Source organism: Phyllobates terribilis, unplaced genomic scaffold (assembly GCF_046119375.1).
Source record: "Phyllobates terribilis strain yellow unplaced genomic scaffold, ASM4611937v1 Scaffold_8__6_contigs__length_399053987, whole genome shotgun sequence".
Taxonomy (NCBI): domain Eukaryota; kingdom Metazoa; phylum Chordata; class Amphibia; order Anura; family Dendrobatidae; genus Phyllobates; species Phyllobates terribilis.
In genome coordinates, this window is record NW_027362768.1 from 286,639,549 (window position 1) to 286,655,614 (window position 16,066).

At 45.5% G+C, this 16,066-nt stretch overlaps 1 protein-coding gene across 3 annotated transcripts in view; it reads left to right on the forward strand.

The window, feature by feature from the left end:
- GRAP2 (GRB2 related adaptor protein 2) overlaps positions 1 to 16,066 on the forward strand; it is a 298,245-nt gene that overhangs the window by 181,171 nt on the left and 101,008 nt on the right. The window lies entirely within an intron of this gene.

The following is a 16,066-nucleotide window of genomic DNA, read 5'->3' on the forward strand; positions in this document are numbered from 1 at the left end:
CATGCCGGCATATCGTCATCTACGGACTCAAATGTTTCAGTCGTATGTTATCTGAGGTCATTCAGATCCTCCTGGCTGGGGGGCAGATACACTGAATTCTTACGGTAGCCTCACAGAAAGAAGCACAGGGTGTTACATCTGGAGATTATGGAGGCCAACACAACACTGGGAAGTGACCTGGAAGAATGCATCACTGAAACAGTGGAGTCCACATCCGAGGATATGCTGACACACATCTGGACAGAACTGGACCAAAGCCTAGACATCTGTCAGGTCACCAATGGAAAATACTTTGAACAGTTGTAGTGTATGGATAAAGCATGCTAGTGTCTTCTCTACGTTTTCTCAGTTATGAATACCGAGGCTATATTTTACACCATCCTTTTTAATCTCCCAGTATAACACTGGCATAGATTTAAAGGAGTTTTCCACTACTCTGACAACCCCTTCTCAAACCATATGTTAAGAAGTGGCTGTCTGAGGATTGGACAACCCCTTTAAAGTTGACATGTCTGACTAATATTGTATGTCATAAAAGTGTTTTGAAGCCACTGTTATGATATATGTGGGTCCACTTAGAGTAAAGGGAAAACTGTGAAGGTTTTAAAGGGCACCTGTCAAGTTGGATAATGTCATTAATCTGTACATACCGCGTTATTCTTCAGGTTAATATTGTTAGGAACTGATACTGAGTGCGGCACCCTAGAGAAAATTAACTTCACTTCTCCCGGGAGCCACCGGCTTTCTGTCATAAAGGTAAAATGGCATGGCTACAGTCACCACTCACAGTACTGAGATCAGTGGCTGTAAGTACACCCTGGCATTTTGACTGACAGCCAGCTCTGCACTGATGCACTGCCATGCCGGCTGTCAGTCAAGGTGTCAAGGTGGGCTTAAAGTAGCCGCATCGGCACACCTGTATTACTGAGAGCCGGCATCTCACAGGAGGAAAAAAGTTAATTTTCTCCCAGGTGCCGCAGATTAGCCTTAGCCCTATATCTACAGGTTAATAATGTTATCAGACCTGACAAGTTCTCTTTAAAGAATTTAATGCAGTATACCCATTTTGTAAATTTGTGGCATATCCACAGATCTCCCTTAAATATATTGTGTATGTATACAAGTCCCAACAAAGGGACATGAATCTATTTTGAGAATTGGACTCGGATACTTCTGTCATTGAAGAGGCAATTCCCATTCTTTTATAGGCCTGTTCTTGGGACAGATGCTGGTTCCATGTAGTATTTATGTACGGTATAGAATTTGGATATGCCATAAATTTCCAAAATTGGAATACCCCATTAACAAGATCAGCAACCATTTTATTCTAAGGAATGTATGGGACTCCTGAATCGGTAAAAAAAAGAAGTGATGGCATATCAGAAATGAGGAGGGGGAAGCCCTTTAACAATACTCTTATACTGGTTAATATTAAAACTGGTCATTAATGCCTTTGAGCCCTTTTCTATAGAAAATGCATATACAGCCCTTCTTCCTCGAAAATATTGGAGACTTCGAAAATAAGGGTAGACGCCAGGACTATGAATGCAACAGGCAAGACTTCTGTATTGTCATGGTGAACTACATTGTTGAGTTCTGTTAACCAATGTAACAGCAATTGTAGATCACTTTTGTGCTTTAGTTGCCCTCGTGTCTGGCACAAAGGGCACATGGTTGTAACCAGTGAATTACTTTCATACTACCTAAGACTCAAAGCCACCACACAAATTAGATTTAAGTCAGCCGAACCTAAGACTCAAGGCCCTCATATAAATTAGATTTAAGTTGGCCTATCCTGCCAATTTAGGCAAGATCAACTCACAGTCTAACTTATTATGGGGCCTCTTGACTCTCCCCGAAAGGATCAGGCAGTCGGAAATCCAATGTCAAATCCTTCATTTTCTCCCAGAAGATAAGCCATTGCCAGAGGCGTCAGGTAGAGACTTAAAGAAACCCTCCCATCACGATTTTTATCCTCTTAATCTATTGCAATCATCATATTTTATAGCACTGTGTACTTACAATTGCTCATTTTCCCTTTCTACTCAGCTAATTCTTCTCTTTTCCATATGACATCACATGATTATAAATTGACTAGCTGAATCCTTCTAAGCTCTATATAGAAACAGGAGGTCAATTTTCACTGTATGACTCATAGGTCACTGCAAAAGTCAATGGCCGGGGGGAAGGGTGGAGTAGCTGGGGCAGGAGTTGAAGAGGGGAATGATTTCTGCAGAGACAAGAGACTTCCTGTTTCGACATAGAGCAAAGAGAAGAATTAGCTGGGTAGAAAGGCAAAATGAGCAATTGTAAGTAGTGTTGAGCCACCCCCGTAGTGTTCGAGTTCGGTTCGGTTCGTCGAACACCCGTGTGTTCGCCGAACTGTTCGTCGAACTGTTCGTCGAACACCTTCGAACACCGTTAAAACCAATGGCAGGCAAACAAAAACACATAGAAACACATAGAAAACACCTTCAAAGGTGTCCAAAAGCTGACAAACTGCTCTGAAGACACAACTAACACATGGAAAAGTGACAAGTACATATAGTCATGCGAAAAGAAAAGAGGTGGAGGAGTAAAAGGAGGGTGAGACACAGATATAGGCATGTCATGCCCTTCTAAAATCCAAAAAGTGAGAAGCCGACACGTTCAGTCCGCTCCTGCCCGTGCCACCTCCGTGTCGCCGGGTTTGTGCCAGAGCCGCGGTGAACCCTGACGGCCAGCCCCCCTCTCCCAATACTGGTGCCTGTCCGCTGGTGGGTCGAGCGAGCCCCCCTGTGGTGGAGGCAGCTCTAAGCTTTTTAATTTAAATTGTCTCTCTAATTTGAATGAATACACTTTAAATCCATTTACAAGGATCTATTGGAGGGCAAGTCTCATGCCAGCAGCCGCGTAATTCCAGCTCCAGTAGCGTCCACTAAAGCTGCTGCAGTTAAAAAGCTTTTATAAGGATTGAGCTCGGCTGTCCACCGCAAGGCATCCTACTGCCAGTCCCAGCCCCTATGCCTTGGGGTGCCTCCTGATGCTCTTCACTGAGTATCCCGTGGTCCCGAAGCATTTCCTTTGAAAAAATTAAGTGTCAAAACTACAGGTGGTGTAGCTTGCTTAACAGCCGGGATAATCCGCTAACTAGCAGACACTGCTACTAGGCACAAAGTATTTCCTGGGCTAGATGCAGTTAAAAATTTGTAATTAGATACTCTCGTTGGATGCTGAGAAAGCATTCCATAGAGTCTCCTGGCACGCCATATATGATTCTCTTAAAAAGCTTGGGGTAGGGGTCTAGGGGACCCTTTTATAGCCAAAATCACGGCCCTGTATCGCAATACGTCACCTAGGCTGAAGATAAATGGAACTGTATTACCCTGAGGGCTCGGTTGCTACAGAGGTATTGCACCTCACCCAGAGGTGTGATATCTCACTCTCAGGTAAGGATGGAGTGTGGATCAGGACCCGACACCTGCATGCATTACACCACATTGCCGTGGGGCAGGGCGACCAATATGCCCCTGAGATGGGCACGACAGTCACTGTCCCTGGCTGGAGTGGGGGGAGGGAACACTGAGGAAGGGGAACCCTGTAGTGCAGGAGCAGGGAGGAAGCAGTTCCTGGGTGCATTGAGAAGGGAGTATAAAAGGTGGGCACCATCTTAGTTCAGTGCAGAGAAGTCTGAGCAGAAGTGGCAGGGAGCAGGGGCTCTGCATGAGCTCTGCTCCGGAGGCGGGCCTAGTAACAGAGGCCCAGGCCTGGAAGAGGGAGAAGGAAGGAAGAGGAGCGGAGAAGGCTCCAGGAACGAGGAATGAAGGGATCCCAGGGGTGCGGATGGGCGAGTCGCCACCGCACGCCCGAATCCACCTGCGTGGAGGGGTCAGGCCAAAGGGGGAGACCGGTCCCCGAAACTAGTGGAGGCAGGAAACGACCCTCAGCTAGAAACAGGAGGCTGTGACATTTTATGTGGCGCAGCCCCTCGCTACACCCGCTAGGAAGGCACCACATAGGGTCAGGGAAACTGGCGCCAAGTTTACCAAGAGGAGGCCCGAGGCAGCCGGACAGAAGGGTTGGTAAGAAAGGCCAGACAAAGGACACACAAAGGGGGATCCTGTGAAGCGCTCCAAAGTTATCTGGGAGTTGTCTGAGCCCCTCACCTGGTGAGCACAGTACGACGTGGGCAGCCGTTACCTGCAGACGTGGTCTGGATAATAAAAACTGTGAGTAAAGGCCCTGGACTGCATCACTGACTCCGTGTCGTTACTGCTGCTGCCCTGCACCATCACCCCCATCCTCCGCATACACTGCCCTGAGGCTATACTCCTCCCGTGGGGAGTTATGCTACGCTCTGCTGCACCCACAACACCAGCCTCAGCGGTCTGCCCTGGAGCGGCGGTTCACTCTGACCACAATCCACGGGTGGCGTAGTCGGACATTTAAACATCAAAACCACATAAATAGTTCCGCCACTGGTTTGACCGCCCTGAGCCACGGAACCGGGTCGCTGCCACGGAGACTACAACCACCAGCATCCACCAAAAAGGGTCCGGCTCCGGGTGTCCCAAGGCCCAGGGGGCGCGTCAGAACATTTTCATCACCTTTCACAATCACCAATGGGACAAGGCAGGGATGTTCTCTGTCCCCTCTCTTATACATCCTAGTGACGGAGCACCTGCTCTCATCAATTCGCCATAACCCCAATATTAGGTGGATTGAGGTGGGAGGCACCGAGTACAAGTGCTCTCTATTTGCTGATGATGTCCTAGTATATATCACTCAATCACATATATCCATCCATGCTGTTATGGCTGAAATAGATCACTTTGTTACATGGTCAAATTTTAAAATCAATGCAGCGAAGTCTGAGGCCCTCGATGTCTCCCTCCCCAAATCCATATAGGATTCCATCCAGTCCAACTTTCCCTTTGCCTGGCCCTCACAGGGTATCAAATACTTAGGAATTCCTATTCATAGAGACCTCTCCCATCTATGTTCTCTTAATTTTGGGCCCTTTATTGAACAACTCCATACAGACCACGGTTGGCAAGTTAGAACTGTAAGATTCACTACGTGAACCACTGGTGTTTTGTGGAAAAGCACATGTACACTGTGTTCCAAATTATTATGCAAAAAGTGTTTAGGAGTGATAAGGGAAGAATTTGTTTGTTTGTCAGTTAAACTCATTGATGGTGATGTGTGTCAGGGCTCTTTATATCACTGTAAGCAATTGCAGACACCTGTGCTAATTAGTTTGGCAGGTGTGTCCAATGAAAGGCAAGACTACTTAAGAAGGCTGTCTCACATTATTAAGCAGCCTACATTTGCTGCCAAAATGGGAAAGAAAAAGGATGTGTCGGCTGCTGAGAAGCAACAAATTGTGGAGTGTTTAGGTCAAGGCATGACTACAATCAACATTGTGCGATGATCAGGATGAAGTGTCTTGGCAATCAAGAAGTATGTAGCTGATTCACAGTACACACGTGTGCGTGCTGATAAGGGCAAATTGAGGACTCTTTCCTACAAGCAATTACGTCAGGTTAAAAGAGCAGCGGCAAAAAAGCCTTGTCATAGCAGCAGACAAGTTTTTGAAGCTGCTGGTGCCTCCAACGTCCCCCGAACAACAAGATGCAGGGTCCTTCAGAGGTTTGCAGCTGTGCATACGCCATCCTGTCGACCTCCTCTATCCACTTCACACAAGCAGAAACGGCTCCAGTGGGCCAAACATTACATGAAGACTGATTTCAAAACTGTTTTGTTCACGGATGAATGCCGTGCAGCGCTCGATGGTCCAGATGGATGGAGTGGAGGATGGCTGGTTGATGGACACCCCACGCAAACACGGCTACAGCGCCAACAAGGAGGAGGTGGAGTAATGTTTTGGGCTGGAATCATGGGGAGAGAGATTGTCGGCCCCTTTAGGATCCCTGAAGGTGCTAAAGATGAATTCCATAATGTATGTGGATTTTCTCAAACAGCACTTCCTGCCATGGTTCAAGAAGAAGAACCGTGTATTTCACAGCAAGATCATTTTCTTGCATGATAATGCACCATCTCATGCTGCACATAAAACATCTGCATCTCTGGCTGATATGGGCATAAAAGGGGACAAACTTATGGTGTGACCCCCATGCTCCCCTGACCTCTACCCCATTCAGAACCTCTGGAGCATCATCAAAAGGAGTGTCTATGATGGCGGGAGGCAGTTCACATCTAAGCAACAGCTCTGGGAGGGTATTCTGTCCTCATGCAAAACAATTGAAGCAGAAACCATCCAAAACCTGACAAATTCAATGGACGAGAGAGTTCAGAATCTCCTTTCGAACAAGGGGTCCTATGTGAAAATGTAACATCACCTAGAATAAAGTTTTGAGTTGAAAACTGTTTGATTTCAGTTTCTAATAACCTGCTAATGCTTATAATTTCAAAAATGACCATTTTTTGATCTTTATTAAAATGAAAAGGTTGATCGAAAAGTTTGGCGGATCTAAGAGTGTGGCAACCCAGTAGTCATGATTACTTCGAATTCTGACAATATGAGGGTCATGTTGCAGGTAATGCAGCAAGAAGGCACTTATGTGTCTTGCGCATCTCGGAGCCCCAAAATTATTTTCCGGGCTAGATGCAGCTAAAAATTATTATTAATTTTAAATCTGGTGGAGCTTAGTATACATGGCCTAATAGGATCAGTGCTGCACACTGCTACAAAGCCCAAATTATTTTCCAGCCAAGATACAGATAAACATGATTAGTAATTTTAAATCTGGTGGAGCTTATTATAGATGGCCTAATAGAATCAGTGCTGCACACTGCTACAAAGCCCAAATTATTTTCCAGCCAAGATACAGATAAACATGATTAGTAATTTGAAAGCTTAAAACGGTTGGTAGGGTGATTTTAACCAATCATCCATCTTTTACTCTCCCCAGGATGACACAGGGGTAGAAAAGTCGTTTCGGATCCATGATTTGTTCATCTTTATGAACGTGAGTCTGTCTACATGATCAGTGGAGAGCCGCGTGCGCTTATCTGTCAGCACACCACCAGCAGCGCTGAACACACGTTCAGACAGAACGCTGGCTGCGGGGCATGACAAGATCTCCAAGGCGTAAGTGGCTAGCTCCGGCCATTTATCCAGATTGGAAGCCCAAAAAGAGCAAGGGTCCAGTGACACAGTCATGGCTTCAATGTTTACTTTGAGATACTCCTGTACCATCGTCTCTAGGCGTTGACTATGTGTCAGACTTCTTGTCTCCTGTGGCCTTGCAAAGGATGGGCTAAAAAAGTGGTGAAATGATTGCGCAAAATTGATGTTACCAGCAGATACTGTGGTTCTGTTATGGTTTGAGTGCTGAACACTTGACGGTCCCACGGTTGGCAAGTTGGAACTGTGAGATTCACTACGTGCACCACTTGTGTTTTGTGGAAAAGCACATGTAAGATTCTGCAACAGTCTCTGCTGATACTCCTGCATGCGTGCATCCCTTTCTATGGCAGGAATAATTTCTGCAAATTTACTTTTGTACCGGGGATCTAACAGTGTGGCAACCCAGTAGTCAGGATTATTTCTAATTCTCCCAATTCGAGGGTCATGTTGCAGGTAGTGCAGCAAGAAGGCACTCATGTGTGTTGCGCATCCAGGAGCACCAAGTCCCTGTTGTGTTGGTGGCGAGGTAACAATCATGCTTCCTTCCTCTGTCCTCTCCCCCCAACCTCGCACAACAGAAATGTGATCAAGGTCTCCCTTATCTGATGAGTCTTCCATCAGTTCGTCCTCCACTTCTTCCTGGGCTCCTACACCTACCTCACTAGTTTGGCTGCTACCATGCGCCCTGGTAAAACCATCTCCCCCACCCTCACATGCCTGCCGCCTTGGTGCTGCCGACCGTCTGGACCTTGCAGATGTTAGCCCTTCCGCATACAACTCCTCCTCCTCTACTTCCTCCACCTCCTCTTGTGCCACCACCTGACTCCGGATTCTGTTTAACATGTGCTCCAGCATGTAAATCACCGGAATAGTCATGCTGATAATGGCATCGTCAGCACTAAACATCTTCGTCGCCATTTCAAAACTGTGCAGAAGGGTGCATAGGTCCCTGATCTGAGACCACTCCTCCAGCGTGATTTGCCCCACGTCTGGATCTCGTTGGCCCAGGCTATACGTCAGAACGTATTGCACCAGGGCTTGTCGGTGCTGCCACAGTCGCTGCAACATGTGCAGAGTTGAATTCCACCAGGTAGGCACATCACATTTTAGCCGGTGAAGTGGCAGGCCCAACGACTTCTGTAGAGATGTAAGTCGCTGAGCTGCGGGATGCGAACGGCGGAAGTGAGCACACAGCGACCGTGCCCTCTGCAGAAGGCCATCTAGTCTGGGATAGTGGGCTAAAAATTGCTGGACAACCAGGTTCAACACGTGAGCCATACAAGGCACTTGTGTGACATTGCCCCGGCGAAGGGCCGCACCCAGTTTGCAGCATTGTCGCACACGGCCTTCCCTGGTTTCAGGTCCAGTGGAGACAACCATTCATGAAATTGGTTCTCCAGAGCTGACCACAACTCCTCAGCTGTGTGACTCACATTTCCCAGACATTTCAAAGCAAAAACCGCCTGATGACGTTGAGCCCTACTGCCAGCATAGTAAGGAGGTGTGCAGCATCCCTTCTGCGCAGTTAGAAAGCTTGTGGCATGACCAGACAGGCTTTGGGTGCAGGTGGAAGACCGAGAGGAGGTTGAGGAGGCAGAAGCAGTGGAGGAACTTTGACATAAAGAGGATTGACGCATAACTCGTGGGGACAGCAAGACTTGGACAGCAGCCCCTTGTCCTGCTGTCACCATAGTTCCATAGTTACCCAGTGCCCAGTCAGCGACATGTAACACCCCTGTCCATGCCTACTCGTCCAAGTGTCTGTGGTGAAATGCACCCTGTCACACACAGAGTTTCTCAAAGAAGCGGTGATGTTGTGTGCGACATGCTGGTGGAGCGCAGGCACACCTTTCTTTGAGAAGTAGTGCCGACTGGGCATCTGGTACTGGGGCACTGCGACGGACATAAGGTCCCGAAAATCCTCTGTGTCCACCAGGTGGAAAGGCAGCATTTCTGTAGCCAAGAGCTTGCAGATGGTGAAATTCAACCTCTTAGCTTTCTCATGGCTAGGAGGAAATGGTCTTTTACTTGTCCACATCTGAGGGACCGAGGGCTGGCTATTGTGCTTAGACGGGGTTGATAAGGGTGTCCCCGGCAAACTGCCGGTCTGTGAGGAAGATGCAGACGGACATGTTAGGTTGCCTTGATCCAAAGGTGGTGCTATCGATGTCGGACAGCGCTCAACACCAGCTGGTGTTACCACCTCCAAAGAAAATGATGACCTGCCAATCACGCTGGCTGTTGCGGGTAAAGAGGTGGCAGGTCTGCGCCCCAAAACAGGTGTGACTGCTGTCCCCCCAGTCACAGAGGATGAAGAGGCCGCGGATGCACAAGATATGGCAGACGGTGGTTGGCCCGGCTGGCTAGGCCGCATTGTAGCACACTGAGCTTCCCACTGCAACTTATGCTTCATGTCCATGTGCCGGTTCATGCATGAAGTACTCAAACTATGTATTTTTTGGCCTCTACTTAGCTTTTGCTGACAAATGTTACAGATAACACGAGTTGGGTCGTCTTTATCGATCTGAAAAAATGCCCAGGCTATGCAAGGCTTAGCACCCATGCGACCTGAAGAGCCACCACGACTTGTGGTGAGAGGCAGAGTTGTGTTGGAGGATGCAGTTGTTGACGTGCTTCCAGTACTACGTCTCTGTCCAGGAAGGCACAACCTGACCTCGTCGTCACTAGCATCTTCCTCCACCTCCTCTGCTGACCTCATCTCTTGGCCGACTGTGGGTTGACAGTAAGTGGGATCTCCAACCTCATCATCATCACCCTGTGCGTTATCACACCCGTCGTCCTCAGAGCCAACCTGTTCCTGCCCTGACAAAAAACTAAAGTTGTCGCTCCAATCAGGTATTTGAGTCTCATCATCGTCTTCCTCATTGTCTCCACCAACAGGAGTTACAGTTTGGGAATGAGGGTCTACATTATGGTCAGAACCTTCTGCGTCTGGTCCTGGATCCGACTCATAAAGATTCTGGGCATCAGTGCAGATCATTTCCTCGGTTGGATTCACAGAAGCGCTGGAGTCGACCTCTGATTCCCAGGCTATAGTATGAGTAAACAGCTCTGCAGCCTCAACCATCTGTTCTACCTCATACTCAGACGGGCAGCTGGAGATTTGGGAGCTGTGAGGAAGCTAGTGCGATTGTGGTGACACCTTTGAGGACTGGAGTATTTGTGATGTTGAAGTTGATGTGGAGGAGAGCCCACTTAAAGGAGCACTTGATATCCGTTGAAGCACCTGCTGTTTTTGTGCTTCATCTGGAAATTGTAGCGATTGGCGTGGCCGTAAGAAAGGGATCTTATGACATTGTCCGTTAAAAGAAGTAGACATTTTAGTTTGGCTGGAAGATGGTCTTTCTTCTGCAGATGTTACTGTTGCTTTAACACCTACCCCACGGACACAACCTTTTTTCCCCTTCCCAACATGCCTATTCCCCTTTCCACCAGCAGCAGGCCTTTTTCCACTCATTTTGGTGGTTAACTAATTCACAACTCTGGAGTTGTTTGCACAAAAAAACAATGGATGGGAACCGAGCAGAGCTGAGTGGCCAAACTGTGGTATTAGGCCAAAACTATTGGCTGGGTTAGATGCAGAAAAAAATTATATTCAATTTGCAACCTGATGGAGGTCAGTATAGATGGACTAATAGAACAAGTCCCACACACAGCTAGAAGCCCAAATATTTTTTCAGAGGTAGATGCAGAAAAAAAAATATTCAGTTTGCAACCTGATGGAGGTCAGTATAGATGGACTAATAGAGAAAGTTCCACACACTGCTAGAAGGCCAAATATTTTTTCAGAGCTAGATGCAGACAAAAAAATATTTTGAATTTGCAACCTGATGGAGGTCAGTATAGATGGACTAATAGAGAAAGTCCCACACACTGCTAGAAGGCCAAATATTTTTTCAGAGCTAGATGCAGAAAAAAATTATATTCAGTTTGCAACCTGATGGAGGTCTGTATAGATGGATTAATAGAACAAGTCCCACACACAGCTAGAAGCCCAATATTTTTTCAGAGGTAGATGGAGAAAAAATATATTCAGTTTGCAACCTGATGGAGGTCAGTATAGATGGACTAATACAACAAGTCCCAAACACTCCTAGAATCCCAATATTTTTTCAGAGCTAGATGCAGACAAAAAATTATATTCAATTTGCAACCTGATGGAGGTCAGTATAGATGGAGTAATAGAACAAGTCCCACACACAGCTAGAAGCCCAAATATTTTTTCAGAGGTAGATGCAGAAAAAAATTATATTCAGTTTGCAACCTGATGGAGGTCTGTATAGATGGATTAATAGAACAAGTCCCACACACAGCTACAAGCCCAATATTTTTTCAGAGGTAGATGCAGAAAAAAATATATTCAGTTTGCAACCTGATGGAGGTCAGTATAGATGGACTAATAGAGAAAGTCCCACACACTGCTAGAAGGCCAAATATTTTTTCAGAGCTAGATGCAGAAAAAAATTATATTCAATTTGCAACCTGATGGAGGTCAGTATAGATGGACTAATAGAATGATGCTATGCCCAAAAGATTTTACTTCACTAGGTGCAGTAAAAAAATTGGTATTCTATACACAGGTGGTATATCTTGCAACACAGATAGGCTACTCCACTGACTAACACACTCTGCAATAGGCCAAAAAGGATTAGCTTTGCTAGATTCAGCCAAATGCTGTGAAAAAAACTTGCACAGCACTGGCACAGACCTGCCTGGCAAAAACTGATAGGAACTGATGTAACCTAGTCCTGAAAAGGACTCCAATTACAATTAGTCTTTACTCCCACAACCTATCTATTTAAGAGCACAGACCTGCCTGATAAAAGTCATAGGAAATGCTGTAACCTAGTCCTTAAAAGGACTGCAATCACAACTATTCCCTACTCCCAAGCTATCTGTAGATTTGTGCGAAAATTGGCTTGAAATTAACAAGGTATAGCGCACACAGCAACAGCGGTGCCGTCTAACACGCAGCTGCAGCAGTGAGAAAATGGTGGCGACGGGGAAAATGGCTTGGTCTTATAGGGCAAGAACATGTGACATACACTGCCAATGACACATGCCCTTGCTTGTGTGAAAAAAAGCACTTCGCTCCGTGTGTGCGCTGCTAATAGGCTGACAGATTGCACCTCCCCACTGTAAATGCGGGAAAGAGAAAAAAAAATGGAGATCTTCATTATTCCTGCAGAGATCCATCCCCTGCCCCACCCCCCACCCCGCTGTACACTCAAACTGCGTATTAACATTAATTTTCATCATTACTGAGAAAAAATCCAGTTATGATTTTGGTGCACGAACAGTTATCGAACATAACCTCGAACAGCCGAATTTTTCTCAAATCGTTCGTGTTCGCCGAACGGCTCGAACACCGCCCAAAACAGCTCGAATTTGAGATTGGCGAACAGTTTGAGTAGAACAACGCTCATCTCTAATTGTAAGCACACAGTGCTATGTAATCTATATATATAATCGTCTAATTCTGTCTGTTTGTCTGTAACGGAAATCCCGCGTCGCTGATTGGTCGCGCCAGCCGCCAGCGACCAATAAGCGACCGGCGCAGTCCAGCGCGAATTGGCGCGGGATGTGAACCACGCTTCGCTGATTGGTCGCGGTCGGCCAATAAAATAAAAACCTGTTGGATTTTGAAGTGCAGGTCGCCAGTCACACATGACTTTACTCCCATAGACTAATGCAAGTCACATGCAACCAGTCTGCAGTTTGATTGTTGCATAAATGTTTTTAGTTGTGCATTTCACCTGGAAAAAGGGATTTTTCTAAAAAAAAAAAAAAAGCCATTCCTTATCCATTGAATAGAGGATGACCTGCTGATCAATGGGATTCTGGAAGCTGGGAACGTCAGAGATCCCAAGATAGGGGCTTTAGAACCCCAAGAAGAGGGCATTGGATCCCCATTGTTAATGGAGTGGAGGTTCGTATGCTCAGCCTCTGCTCCATTTTCTGGCAGTACCATAGATAATAAAGAGAGGACTTCAAGGACTGTATCCAACTCATTTCAAGCTCTATAACAGAAACACATCCTTAGTAATATCTAAGTGACCACAACATCGACGGGAAACAGCTGGTAACCATTCTTCAGTGCTGTGCTGTCAAACACTATCTGTAATGTTTATTCAGTGTTTTATGGCTATCTCTCCTTATTGCTATACTAAGCTGTGAGCCTCTTCTCGCTATCCAGATTTGACCATAAACGGCTGATGCATTCCGTGCCACAGCTTTTATACAGGCTAAGATAGCACATCCTGATTAGTTGTGTTAAACCATATGATGTTCTAGCTGCTAGGCATTATGACGAGGCGTGCCTGCCCGCACCTGTGTCACGAGAGCCTTTTCGGGCTGATGTAATCTGTGTTGTGTAAAATTGAGGCAGGCTTTTCGGGGATCCGAAGCCCCGATCTCAGGATCACTGGGGGTCCCAGCGGTCAGACTTCAGTGCTTATCTAGTGTGGTAGATCACTCACTCAGCTGCACACAGAGGTAGACACAGGTACGCTGTCTCTTTAAATTTTGTGTTGGTTTATTAAAGTGCAGCACAAACCAACATTAAGTCCATAAAAGAAAACACAGTCTACTGGGCAAAAACAGGAAAACCAAAACAAAATGGCAACACAAAGCACAGTCCTTGTGGTAGCAGGGATCCGCCTGCTCAGAGTTTAACAACTCCACATGGTTCAGGTCAACTCAACACAAACATGTCTGGAGTTTGCCTCCCCAGACTCACTGAACACTAAATGCCTCAGCAAGCTGAGTATTTAAACCCCAAACCACACCTTGGGGTGGAGATATGGTGAATGGCCTCCCGCCCGCACTATGGCCATTCACAAAAAATTAAGCCCTTTTAAATATGGCTGATTAACCCTCTCAGCACATATCATGCAGGAGAATACTTCCAGCTTTCACATCACTGAAGGTAATAGCCTCAGTGAAACATATCTCTCCTCCTGCACTCTGCCAGTGACTTCCTCCCTTATCTTTTTGGAGAAATAACCCTTTTATCTCAGGCAACTCCAATTATGATCTGAGTGATCACTGTTGATCTGCTATACCTCTATTCAGCTATAATTATATGTTAGTCTCTTGCTTGCCATTTACATTTTTATGTTATACATGTCTTCAGGAATATTCCAGTCTTCTGCAAGACCTCACATTTACCTCCCATTTTTTAGACAATGAGACACTCAGTAACCAAACTGCTTTAATTTCCCAAGACAGAGGCAAGTTCAAGATTGTTCTCTCTTTCTAAAATGTTTTAAACAAATACAATTTCAGGTTATACCCTCCTTGCGCCTTTTTCTTCCCAGGAGAGCAAAGCAATGTATAGCTGCAGGGATAAAATGAAATTGCCAGCTTTCCACCTCTCCATCCACGCTCTGAAAGCTTCAGTCAATTAACATAGAGACAGAAACCTTTGTGTAATCCACAGAGGATACAGATAAACTGGCCTTGCTGTTATTCTGTGCTTGGGGAAGGTAACTTAATAGGGGTTTTTTTTTGGATTCTGCCATTCAGTTATCTAAGACTAGGGAACAGGGACCTGTATGCTGATTCAATAGACTAAACATAAACACGCTTGTTATTTCTCAGCCTGTCTTATTCAGCAACTGACCCTGTTGTGTCTGCTAAAGCCCACATGCTATTCACAAAGTATTTTATTCAAAGCTAAGAATTTGTTAATATCTCTCATCCAGAAGGTCTACAAGATGTCTTGACAATGAGCGCAGATCTGCTGCGGTTATACAATTGCAATAATAGAAATAATAAAGATCTATTTGTAAAAGAAAAGGTTATCACATCTTGCTCTTGCAGAAATAGATCAGAATCCATATATTCAGTTCGAAATGACCCTCGGTTTAGAAGCTGTAGATGACAGGAGCTTGGTTCTGCTTGACTTTCCCTTCTTCTTGTTTGAACTTTCAACTTCTTTTCACATTCCTTCTCTGCAAAAAGGAACATCTCTATCAAGGAATGAATGATGGTGTATAAAACACTTAAACTTCAATTACAATCTCAGTCAAACCTTTTATTGTCACATTTTCGAAACTATGCTGGACCTAGGGCACCTGTAGGATATAGGTGTAATCAATAGAGTCTAGGTAGGGATTTGTGTTTTGATCCAAGTGTTTGCTTGAGGTGTCTTCTCTTTGGATCTTTCACTTGTCCTTAGCAGCAGGGAAGTGTTCCAATGGATGGTCCTATCTTCTCACTTTCGGTAACCATTTATAATGTTTCATATTAGAGATTAGTCAATCTTTTGGAATTTGAATTCTCCAGCTTTGACAAATTTGTCCCCAAAAATTTGATTAATGACGAATCAATTTATGGGAAATCACAAGTGCTTCAATTGCCCTGAAAACACATTTAGAACACTCTGAGAACTTCTAGAACTGTACCCAACTCATTTCAACCTCTGTACCACAAACACATCTTTAGTAATATCAAAGTGACCATAACATACTGTACATGGCTATGAAAACAGCTGGTAACCATTCCTCAATGCCGTGCTGTCACACACTATCTGTAATGTTTATTCAGTGTTTTATGGCTATGTCTTCCTATCTCTATGGCTAAGCTATGAGCATCCTCTAACTATTAAGATGCAAACCTACATGGCTTGTGCATTCCCTGCCTCTGCTTTTATACAGGCTAAGATAGCCCATCCTGATTGGTTGCACAGTGGCTCAGTGGTTAGCACTGCAGCCTTACAGCACTGGGGTCATGGGTTCAAATCCCACCAAGGATAATTAGATATGTGGATGGGGAGCTAAACCAAGCAATGTTTTAGCTGAAAGACATTATGACGAGACCCGACTGACGGCACCTGTGGTCCATAGAGCCATTTCGGGCTGGTGTAATTTTCTGCGTTGTATAAAAGACAGGCAGCATTTTTGGTGATTT